This window comes from Falco biarmicus, chromosome 8 (genome assembly GCF_023638135.1).
Source record: "Falco biarmicus isolate bFalBia1 chromosome 8, bFalBia1.pri, whole genome shotgun sequence".
Lineage (NCBI taxonomy): Eukaryota > Metazoa > Chordata > Aves > Falconiformes > Falconidae > Falco > Falco biarmicus.
The window spans coordinates 34811797-34824779 of NC_079295.1; positions in this window are offsets into that span (position 1 = coordinate 34811797).

Consider the following 12983-nt stretch of genomic DNA (forward strand, 5'->3'; position numbering starts at 1 on the left):
GACAATTACTTGAAATGTGCTTGTATGAAGGCGTGCATGTACTGTAGATTGCTATCTGTCAGGATGCACAGTCTACAAAAAAAGGGTAGAGCAATAACAATAAAAACATAAGGTAACCAGATGTCAACCAGGCATGAAGGCGGGAAAAGGTGATACACAGCAGCTTACAGCAGCTCAGCAAGAAACAGGAGAAAACAAAACTACTGACATTTTATGGACGCATTTTTCTGAACTCTTTAAAAATGCATATGAGACACTGTGTTGGCTCATGGATTTATTTTTCCTGTGCATTCCCAAGAAAAAGCCTTCTGAACTTAGCCTGATAAAGAACTAGAGATGGTGGCTGTGGTATCCAGTGGTGTGGTTCCTTGGCAGAGGGGCTCCCTGCCCTCCTGCAGCCCGGCACACAGTGCCATAGTGCTGAAGATCCCAACGGTTAGAAAAGCTCTGTCAGCCACATTGCCCAAAAGCAGACCTCCTTTCCCTTTTATAGGAGTTTTGCGGGTTTTTTTCTCTCCAACCTACAATGGGGCCACTGTGGGAATATTGCAGACCTTCCGTCATTCAGCTTCAAGAGGTACACTGCAGCTGGAGAGACACGTGTGCTGAGGGGATAGGGGGCTGCAGCTACATTACTTGTTGTCATCTGAAGGGCCCACTGGAAACTGACTTTTACCTCTGTTTAATGCCTTTGAAATCTCTGTGCTTCCTCCTCTTGGGGTGATGTCTGCAAATCTGGTTTCTAGCCAGTGCCTTTCTCGCTTGCTTTGGTGAGCTCGAATGTTTTGCATTTTGTGTGTGGAGCAAAGATGGCAGTCAAGCCTTGAAACTGTATGTTTACATTTCCTGGATAGAAACATTTCTAGATACTCCTGAACAAGAAGTCAATGCAATGCGTTCTCCTATACAGCATAAAAGACTTTGTTGAGCAGTATCTCTTCATAAGCCCAAAGTACCATAGTGTTTTCCCTTGGTGTAGTTAACAGTACTCAATGCACAAATTAGCCCAAGTTTACCTTTTTTAAAAAGGACTGGTTTCATATACGTGTATTTATTCTATTGTAACTATAGGGTAGACAAAAAGTGCTGCATGTTTCAGCCCTTGTACATCAGTAAGATGGAATGGTATTCTTTAACTGATCTGGGGAAGCAGAAGCTGTGTATCTATATTGGTACTGTGCTGTGTACATTACAACCCAGTTTAGTGCTAGCTCAGGTATTTTTTTAATGCTCCCTATTGCACAACATATACTTAATTAACATTGTGCCAGTTCTTTGTCTAGTTTTTTCCCTTACAAAGGGACTACTGACTCTTATCCAAGCTAGTGGAAGTCTTTTTATTGACTTGCAATAATTAGTAAAAGCTCAATTTTAATAATAATAATAATGATATCAACAATAACAATAAAAAATGTCCTTTCTTCTTTTTATCTTATGCACATGTCTTGCAGTCTTCAAGGTCATTCTTAACTTTTTGATAAGGGTAAGTCAGGAGACAGTGCTGAATACATCTTTCTCCTACACCAAGATTCTGTCGCTGATACACTCCTTTTCACATAACAAATAAGACAATATTTCTCAAGTCTGAGAAGAGTGTGAACTATGAAGTGTCAGAAAGATGTAAAGGGCCATGGAAGAAGAATTCAGAAGTGTTCAGATAGGATGAACTAGGAGATTTATGCAGAAAAGTAAGGGAAAAGAGGATAATGAAGTGACACCAGTCTTGAAGCATCATATATTACAGTCAGGAAGGATTATACACCCTTGTTAAGATGATATTTGGAACTTGTAGTGGTCAGCTAGAAATGAGAGGGAGTAAAATCCTAATTATGCTGCTAATGATGAGCGTTTTCCTGTATAATTTGTTGCAAAGAAGATCACAGGGTGTTATTTCCTTTTTACACGTGAAACATAGTTTTAATAAAGAAATGGGATAAAATTTTAAGTTCTCCATTTCCAAATCAAGATTAGAAAGTGTCAAAACATTTTTAGGAATTGGTGATTTTTTTAATGGCTTTGTGAAGAAAGGACACAGTCCCAGAAAGGAGTTCTAAGTGAGGTACTCCAGCCTTTTCCTTCTGTTCAAAATTAAAATTCTGTCTTTAAATTAGCCAAAGACATTTTCTCATGTCCTCTAAATGAAAAGCTGTTGCAGATCTCCTTACCCTAATGCTGAAATCTTAGAGAATGGTAAACTCATAACTAGTTGGTAGTGAACTACTCCATTAATTTTCAAATGAAATCATTATAAACATATCATCCAAGAGAAGATAAAAGCTAACTGATGATAGAGACATCCCATTCTATCTTCAGCAGCAGAGGCTGGATATGGAGGGTATAAGAAAAAAGGAAGCTCAGTAGTTGCCCCATTCCACGGATCCCAAAACTGAACACACTAGACAATGGAATTCATTTTTTGAATCAATAATCTTTAACAGTGTTATAAAAATTCTTGCTCCCTATCCCACCATAAAAAAAAAAAAAAAAAGTCTTGTTACTTTATGTTTATTAGGTTTATAAATCACCCACTCTTCTTTCAGAGCCCACAAAGAAGAATGGTCAGCAACTTGGTACAGAAGCAGAGACTGAAAGTAAACTTAATATTAGGCTATGACAAGTAAACTGTTAATATTAGGCTATGACTTGCCGTCTGGTTGGACTGAAGGTTTGAAGTCAAATGTGTGCTGCTCAACCCCAGATCTCCTGCTCTGGCGCTTAAAGGCATGTCTTTGTAGGCATTACTAATATGTATGATTTGCGGTCTTCCAAATGCACTTGTATTTCTCATTCTGCTGATGATTGATATGTATAGCTACATATGTAAGTGTCAGTCTCTTGTAATTTACGCTTCAAAAATAGTTCACTATAATTCAGGTAATTGGGCCATATGTTGAGTCAGCACTTCAAACTCCTGTTCAATCTAAAACATCTATTGTTAGTCCAAGATATATATATATATATGTGTGTGTGTGTGTATTTTATTTTATTTTGCCCTCCACAAATGAAAGATATATCTGGAGCCAGATCTTACACTGATGTTGAGTCCTGCTGATTTACTGCCAGCTAAGAATCTGCCTTGTGATTTATATTTTTTATTCCTAAAACTTTTGTACTCAAACCAAATTCTGTGGATGCATTTTAAAATGCATTTTTAACCTGTGTGATTTGGAGCTGTGAAATCTGTTAAAACGTAGTTTTGCATGTGGTCACCAGATGAATTGTGATTAGTAGTATCTGTTGGTCTACCTAAAGTTTTTGAGATTAAGGAAATTTAAATTCTTTCTTAATGTAAAAAGAATTGGGCTTGGTCCCCTGTGGTTACATTCAAGCAGGTTATCACTTGTGATAACTCGTTACAAGATGCATAATGCTGCTCATCCATGTGTGCTGCACAGGGCAGGGATACAACGTAGGGCATGGAAGGCATATAGTTGTGTTTACTCACTGTAGATGATAAAGCATGCTTTATTTGCTACCACATGGCATACTTTGCTTATTGCTTTATTTTTGCTTGATATAACCCTCAAGTCCCAGCTAGACTTGCTTTAGCCAGATATCACAAGAGGGTCAATACAAAGATGAGAAAGAGCACCATAAAATTGTCTTCAGAGAATAGAATAATGACATTAATTAAAACAATGAAAGGTACTGATTTTCTGTATTTGCTATAAAAGTGAGGTCTTCATATAAACTGAGACTACTCAGTAAATTAAAAACCTTTGACTGAAGCTATCAGGTTTTGAAATAATTATCCCTTGATCAGAAACTGCTGCTAATACTAACTAATACTATGTCTGTGCTAAGGGCTTTATTCATTTATTTATAAATAAGTATCTGAAAGCAACACAGAAAAGTTATACTTACTCTGTACACTAATTTTCTTCGTTTCTATTTTGAGTATCTGACAGCCATTGGAGTGGCTGAAAACTGCCTGTGATTTTTTATTCATTTTTTTTCACATGCAGGTATCAGTTTTCTGGGTTTGAATTGTATAAATTTGGTTTAACTTCAGGGGAGTTCCTCCAAACTTGCTCAGTGATAACACACAAGTTTGTGACATTTATCTATGCAAATATGCAAGTCTTTCACAATTAACTCCTCCTGCTAAATGATGTGGCCAATCATCAAAACACAAGCAGCTGGAATATAATTTGGAGGGCTGCATTATCAAATTATTTAACAGGTTAAAGTCATTATCAATTCAATCTAAAGTAATGTGCAAAAAGACATGCAGTTACCTTGGAGGAATGAGCAAGCATATTAAAACTGGCAAGGAAACTCATCAGCAAAACAGGTGATAATCAATCTTGAAGGAGTTTAACAAATGGCCAGCCACATCATGAAATGGATGCTGTCATGAGCTGTAAACTTTTCAGTGATGACTGCAGAAGGGTAAGAAAAAGAAAGTTTAAAACACAATTACAATATAAAAATTTTAGAAAGAATCAGGCAAAGAAGAAATAGCTCTTATACGTTTTGTGTTGGTCACTGCTTTTAAAGAACATCTCTATGAGCAAATACTATTCAGAAATACAAAACATGCTGACCAATCTCTGAGAGGATTTTAGGGTGAAAAGAACTAATTCTTCAGTTCTTCCAAGATAATGTTATTTTCAGTTTCAAATGCAATTTTTTTGTTTTCAGCATTTTCCCCAGACTGTATTTTTCAGCTGTTGCATATAATTTTCATGCTCCAAAACCAGAGCACCAAACTCAGAAATTTGGTTTGGTATTAAACTCCATTAAAAACCCCTTTCAGGTTACTTCAAAGACATTTAGTTTAGAGAAACAAGAAAGTTAAGGTCAAGGCAACCTGAAACTGGCGTACTGCATTTCTGGTTTTCTGATGGCAGTATGAAACACTTCAGGATGGAAAAAAAAAAAAAAAAAAAAGTGACTTTCAAACAAGTTGCTGATGTAGAAACAGTATTTTCAATTTAAAAAAAAAAAAAGTTTGCTGCAGCATTTCTCAAGGTAGGCTAATGAAAGAATGCTTTGGAACCCATCAGAAAGGGAAAGCCAGACTCAAAACAAAATGGATGGTGATCTTCCAAAAACTCTTAGGGTGCAGCAAAACCCCACCTGTACAGGTTGTCAGGTGCAGGAGGAACTGGAACAAGCCTCCATCTAGTCATCTGAATGCCAGCTGCATTTCCTGATGGTGTCCACTTTTGTGGTCATGTTCTTCATCTTGAGGGTTGGTAAAATGTCAGCACGAATAATTGTCTTTCGGCCTTACCATTTTATGGTGGTTATTTCTTTTTCTTTCCGTGTGTTGAAACCTTCATTGTTTTCATTACATTCAACTTGGAAAGCCATTAGTAAAAAAAGATTAGGTACAGTCTAGTAATGTGTTTTTTGTATCTGATCTCTGATTTATTAATGTATTAGTATCATGTAATGCCTCTGTTGTTCTAAAGGCTTATTACTGTCACCTCACCATGGCTATGTTACCATTTTTATTAAGTATCAGAAGCAAGAAGTAAAAGATAAAAAGAAAAAAACCCCGCTAACTTAACAGATCAAGTATTCCTTAAGCCCATGAGAAATATCTGACTCATGGGACTTAAACCAAGGTACAAATAACTTTAAAATATAAATCAGAACTCAGCTCTTTTAAATCCCATATCTCACCTTAGCTCCAGTGAAGCCATTGGAGTTATTGAGTTAAGGCGATTGCAGACTTAATGACTAATATATAATGGCTTAGTTTTTATTGAAAAGTAACAGTGAGCCTCATCTACTGCATCTGGTACTTCCTTCACAAAAGAAATAGATGTGACTGTGGACCTGTTTGGACATATCTTTTTAAAAGATTTATCAATTAAGACAAATTATATTTTTTAATTAAAGTCTTTTCACCTGTGATAAATATAGATAGATTTGAGTATTTAGGAAAAACCTTCTTGTCCTTTCAATTGTTTTGTATTAAATTAAAAAAAAAAAAAAAAGAATTATAGTAGCTATTCTAAGTTTTGGAAATTTCATTGCAATCAAGCAATGAAAAGCCTCCACAAACTCAAATGCAAACTCAGATATTTCAGAGTGAAACATTTAATTCAAATTCTGATTGTTTCTGTTTCTTTCTTTGTTTTCACAAAAAAATGTAGTATTCCTAAGAAATGAAAACTTTTTTTCCCTGGTATCATAAATTAAAGGAAAGATACAGTCAGGCAGACTGCTCTACCCTTCTGCACATAACACTTAATATAGAAAATCCAGTTACGTTGACAATTTTTCCACATTTTTGGATTTTCTTTAACATGTTGTGGCTTCACATGTCAGGTGCTGTAGTGCATAAGAAACTGTGGAAAATGGGGAAGATTTTGGTAAAGACAGATAAATCAGGGTGTTTTGTGTTTTATTCCTATATTTGTTATGTACTTAGTAAAACAAACAAATCCACCTCATTTTGAGGAAAAGTTAATGAAGCTCTTCACAGGAATATACCAGTTTGTACCAAAGGATGTTGCCATTTAAAGATACAGCACGACCAGGGTCTCACTGAGTGGTTTACCTATTTACAGCTATAGGGAAAGGCGTATCACAGAGATGTTATGAAGAAAGAATCTATTTCGCAATACTGGTGAAGGTAAAGATGAAAGAAGTCATTGTGGCCATGTGATTTCTATCAGAAACTCATCTGACAGCAGGAGAAGGAGGAATGTTTGGAGGGAGCCCAGACTGCAAGCAGGCCAGGCAGGCGGTGCGGTGGCCGGAAGAAACAACAGACTCTGCAAACGGGATTGAGGAGGTTTGCAGCAAGATGAGAAGAGGCAACGGTTACAAATTATGGCAGAAGGCATTCCAACTGGACAGAAGGAAAAAATGGCAATGTGAGTAATTAAACACCGATGTCGGTTGACCAAAGAGGGTGTAGAAAATGAATGTGGTGTGTCTTATCCACGTGGGTAACATTTCCCACTTTTCTGCTGGTCCTTTAGAGGTTGTTGGTTTTTTTAAGCAGTGTCACTTTATGTGGTGAATTACCAATGTTAAGGAATATTGATCAAATCTAAATTACCCAGGGAGAGCAATGCTGCTCTAGATTAGCCTTCTGCATTGCTTAGCAGTCTAAGAAAAAGATCTGTCGTGGGCAATGAGAAGCATTGCAGGGGAAACAAAAGGGACTAGGTGCCTAGAAAGCACTGAATACTTGCTTGATTAGAAATGGGCAGTTTAAGTACAAAACAAGCAGACAAACTCAAATATATGGAATACTTGATGAAAGATAAACAAGCCCTACATGTTTTCTTAACGGAGTAAGATATTTTTTTCCCAGGAGAACAGGTTGAATATTGTTTGAAAGCAATGATCATTGTATTACAGACTTTTCAGCAAAGTTCTCTAAGATCCTATAAAGTGGCAGTCAATCGCAGTGTGCAATTACACCAGTATGTATTATTGAATTGCACCTGTATCTCAGAAGCTGCACATATTGATGTTTTCCTTGCCTTCCAGTTATAATCAAATGACAAAGTGTTATGCAATATGGCACTGATCTACTAGCTGCAGAGTCCTGCTTTGAGAAAAAGTCCAAGTGTCTTGGTATCACAGTTGATAAAGAACACTCTGCACTGACATAAGAGCAATATTTCATTTAGTTAATGATTTTCAAAATAACTTCCCATGATTTTCAAATGTCTTAGTTTGCGGACCATGACTCCTGAATGTCTGCAAGTGTCTTATCAGCACTTTCTGAAAATCAAACCTAGAACTAAAGTTTCAAATTTTGTCAAAAAATTATTCTCTGATTGCATTCATCTGATGTGCTTGCAGGCGAGTACAAATAGTATGTGTACTGCATAGTATACGTTTTGTAATGTAATACTGTGCATACAACATAGACTGTTGCTGAGGACTATATGGCGTAAATCTGTTAGTTCTTATTTTATATGCATAACTCCATGTAACTAGACTCATAAAATCATGCCATGGACGAATTACTTTATTTGATCTGAGTAACCGAAGGGACGGTTTATTACTGTATTTTTTAAGAGATAATCCCCAGACACCCAAAACAGTAAAGGGGTGTTCACTTACTATCTTAGTAAATATTTTCACAATGTTACCTTTCAAACCCAAGTCAATTAAAAAAAGTGAAAATAAATTTTAACATGTTCCTTGATAACCAAAAATTTGAAAATAATGTAAGGGCCTAGATTCAGATTTTAGTGCTTAAAATGTTATCACCGTTCTATCTTACATCCAGACTCTCAGCTGACATAAAACGGGGTCAGACCGTGCTGACTGTAAAGGAGTTACATGGAGAGATACCAACTGAATCGTAGAATCAGAACTATTTATGTTGGAAAACCCCTTTAAGATGATAGAATCCAGCTGTAAACCTAACGCTGCCAAGCCCACCACTAAACCATGTCCCGAAGTGCCACATCTACACGTATTTTAAATACCTCCAGGGATGGTGACTCAACCATTTCCCTGGGCAGCCTGTTCCAGTGCTTGACAATCCTTTTGGGGAAGACATTTTTCCTGATCGCCAATCTAAACCTCACCACGTTCAACTTGAGGTTGTTTCCTCTAATGTTATCACTAATTATCTAGGAAAAGCAATGTCTGGTTTAAGCTGGTTATAAACATTTCATGCTTTCCATTTCTAGAACCATCACATACTTGAACACACTATTGTGTCTGAGAAAATGTCACTTTTCTAATGGGTATATTGATTCACTAACATGGAAGTACCACTTTGTATTTCAGCATCCATGGGGCGGAGGGAGATGGTCTTGTGCAAGACACTGACATTTTACGGCTAATCTCAAAATCAAGTAAATGTTAGGGAAGGGAAGAGATCCAAATTTTGCTGTACTGAACTCTTAGAATTTTTTTTTTCCTTTTTAATCACACAAAGTCATTAATGTTAAACACTTTAGGATATCTTTGTTAGTGTGTTATTTAAAAAGCAAATCTCTCTAAGTATTAGGAACCAGGTGTTCCTTCCCTCCCATCCACCCCCCCCCCCCCCCCAAAAAAAAAAAAAGCAAAGCCTGAAACATAAATGGATCTAGTAATTATTATTTTTGAAGTAACCTTGTTTTAAATTCTAAGATGGTATATCTCACCCATATGGTATTTTTCCAGCTTATTATCAGATGTGTCTTAGTTTATGAAGGTCTGGATAAGAAAATAACAGAATCAAATTAAGTCAAAAGTTATTAGAGTCTTAAAGAAATTCAAAAAAAGGAAAACAAACTGCCATTTTGACTTTGCCCTTTTAAAAATATGCCAAACACTTGATCTCTGTCTCCTAGAAACAGTGAGCACATTTGAATGCTGAACATCAGGAACATAGCAAATTAACTACGTGATTTTTCTGGTAGCTACTAGTTAAAATGAAGAGACACTTGAATGTAGGTAAAATTTACTCCTCTTTTTTTAGCACTTAGATAGTAGATACACTTGCTGCAGAGTCCTGTAAAACCAGTGAAGAAAGGTGAATCTGCTGGCTCAGCTGACAGAAGGACACCAGTGCTGTTGTCCTAAGGCTGGCAGTGAGGGAATTCTGGACCTGCTTTATTATTTATTATATAAATTCACATTTCTATGTGCATGTGTGGAGTAGCTCTTTAACAGATGCTGTAGCAAAAAGTTGAGTTAGATATTTCTGGCCTTCAGTTGGCGTTTTAGTTGTTGTGAATATTTTCTTCCTGTGAACTGCTGGGAGGGATGTGATGTGGGAAGTGGGTTTCCTGAGTCATGAAAGCTTTTATTGTTTCAGATCTCTTATTCTCTTTGGAACAGCTGGGTAGACACCAAAATCCTCTGAGATGATGGGTAGCCTGAGATGTTAGAAAGCCATACCTGAACTTGCAGAAAGAGACACTGAACCTTTATCTCCCCCAGCAAAAAAGGAAAAGCTTACCTTCTGAGATACCCTCAGGGGACGGACTTCGCTGTAAATTCAGATATGTAGGTACTAGACTGCTATATTGGATCATCTTTGGGATCCAGTTGCTTATATCTTTTTTTGTTCTAAACACTATCAAGATGAAATATTCAAACAGGATTTCTGTTTTCATCATGGAAGTCAGCTCATTTCATGGAAATTGTCCTGGAGACAGATTTTCACAGGTCAATCTTCTGTTGTATATTTTTTTTTTCTTTTCTTTGACTTCAGATACAACTTTCAAAACCTCTGTTTCCAGACTTGTGTGCATACTGAGCATAAGAAGAGAGAAGGTCAGGTGCTTTGACACTGTACTTAAAACGATTTCAGAGAAAAGAAGTATTCACCACCACTCCATTTCCTATATTCCTTCCAAAGAAAGTGCCTATGAATTCATAGAGAATCCAATCCAACAATGCCAGATGCTAAAACCGGGTGTTTCTAAAGTTGCTGATGCTGAGTAGGGTCTTGACGCTGTCTAGGTAGACCCTGTCTGGCTTCGCACGAACGTCCCTAATGGGCAGTGGATACCCACCTACTCATTGCCATCATCAGCAAGGGTCCAGCGCCCAGCCTGAAGGAGGGTTTCCAGCACACCTTTTCACAGTGGCGAAACAGTCAAAGCACACCAGGAGATAAACATCTTTCACTGTCTCTCCAGTTATCTTCTTTCTTGTCTTTTACGTTTGGAGGAGATTGAGATTGAAACTAGTGTCTGAAAACAGAATTCATCCATCACTTAATGTAAACCTTTGGATTCTTCAGTTGCTTGTTATTCTGGACACCTTTCCTAGCCACAGGTACCATGTGACTATTTTATGACTCTGTCCTGAGGTGTTTCTGAATGAATAAAAGGTGCCCAAGTGGGAAGAACTTCAGCTTGGTTAGCTGAATATTTCTGATCTAACCTTGGATTTTGCAGCAGAATCTCAAATATATCACCAATATAATCATGCTGGGGCATAATATCCAATCATTATAGAAAAGAAAAGGTCGTAAATGAAATTAAAATATTTTTAGACTAGCCAGAAATTTGCAAGTGACCTTAGCATAAATTAATATTTGTCCAAAGGAATGTTCATTCAGTATGGAACAGTTGCACAGCTGCTTCTTACTTCTGCCTTGCCATAAAACTGGAAATGTTCTTCTGTGGGGATAGAAAGTCTTAGATTGTAGAGATCTGTCAAAACCCTTTGTAGATATGTTTAATGTGTGCAGTTTGGAGCTACCAGTAACTGCTTACATTTATCTAACATACAGAAGCTCCCTAGGAAACCAGATCTCTGTGACCTGTTTTTGTAACCCTTTTGGCTGTGCTTTTGAGGTTCTTTCTTTCATCATGCAGTGTCTCAAATCTGCATTTTCTAGATTAAAATTCCATTTTGCATAAATCTTTTTAATACTGTTCCTAGGAAGGTTTTCAGCAAGAAGAGGAACTACAGTATGTGTGTTGGTGCTAGAGAAATCACCAGAGGGAAAAATCTAAGAGTAAGCTAGCAAAGGCTAAAAACCTACGGCTATAATCTATTCTCCACGTGTGTCTAACTGCTGATGATGCTATGGGGACTTACATGTGTATCACATTGAGAATACACCTCACAGAGCTTCCATCTAAAAGTCAGGGTTTATTAATATGGTATAATTAAATGAATACAAGAGGGAAATATCTGATTAGTGATATGAAACTATAAATTATGGTTAGGCTCACAGAAAATGTATGGGTGTCAGTAGTTCCTATTGAAGGCAGGAGTTCATAGTGTTCAATGGAATTTCATGGAATAAATTAATAATTTCAGTTTCCTCTGTCCAAGTAAGTGCTATTACGAGAATATTTGCCCTTGAGGAAAAACTACATATGTTTTTTTCGCTTGATAGAAAATTCCTCTATTAGAGGTATGTTTGTGGCTAGAAGTACTTCTAAATTTATATTGGTCATGTGAATCTGATCTACTTTATTTCAATATCAATATTTTCTCAGCTCAAGGACCATCTTCCAATTTAATTCTTAACCCTTGCAGATGGCATGTGTGGATATATCTACTTAGAAAGATGTGTGTGCACAGATGCATGTTTACAATGCTCCAATCTGAACTAGCTAAGCAGAAGTCCTCGCCTGGCATGGGCTTTAGTACTGTTGAAAGGCAAGATATCTTTGGATCGGTGCACATCTTGCTAAGATACTTGCACAGCTGCCAGAGTAGCCCTGACCTACGCTCTGTCAGTTCAATGCACCAGAAACACACACCTACCTGCACGCTTCCATGCACATGTACCCAGGGATTTCATGAGTGATGCTCTGTAGCCCACATTTATTTGCATTCATCCCACCTCACAAACATGATTTTTCAAGATGCTAAGGATGTTCACAACCTCCTCCAGGGTCTGTTTTTCCAATAGTTTTTACTGAGCCCAGGTGAACCACTGACAAAGCTGTCTTGTGTTGGGTTAAAAGAACAGTGAACGTTGGCGGTGACAGAGCTCTGCAGCTTATGTTACTGGCCAGGGCAGTAGCAGAGTGTGAGGTGCTAAACACAAACACAGCCTGGAGCACAGTTTGGGTTGAAACGAATAAATGTGAGAGGTGTTACTAGTGCCTGGAAGAGGGCAAAACAACTAACAGGCTGTGCAAGGGAATTCAGTCCTGAGTGGGTTGAATCTTTCCCTCTCCTCCCACATGTGCAGAATCACAGAATGATTTGGGTTGGAAGGGACCTTAAAAACCATGTAGCCTCCAACCCCCTGCCATGGGGAGGGACACCTTCCACCAGCCCAGGCTGCTCCAAGCCCCATCCAGCCTGGCCCTGAACCCTACCAGGGATGGGGCACCCACAGCTCTTGCCAGGCAACCTGTGCCAGTGCTTCACCACCCTCACAGTAAAGGATTTCTTACTTATTTCTGATCTAAATCTACCCTCTTTCAGTTTAAAACTGTTCCCTCTTGCACTATTACTGCATGCCCTTGTAAAAAATCCCTCTCCAGCTTTCTTGTAGGCCCCCAAGTGTGCATGTAAATATATATATAAGTGTATGTATACGTTCTGGAAGAAAGAAATTTGTCAGGAAAGAGATTCATACA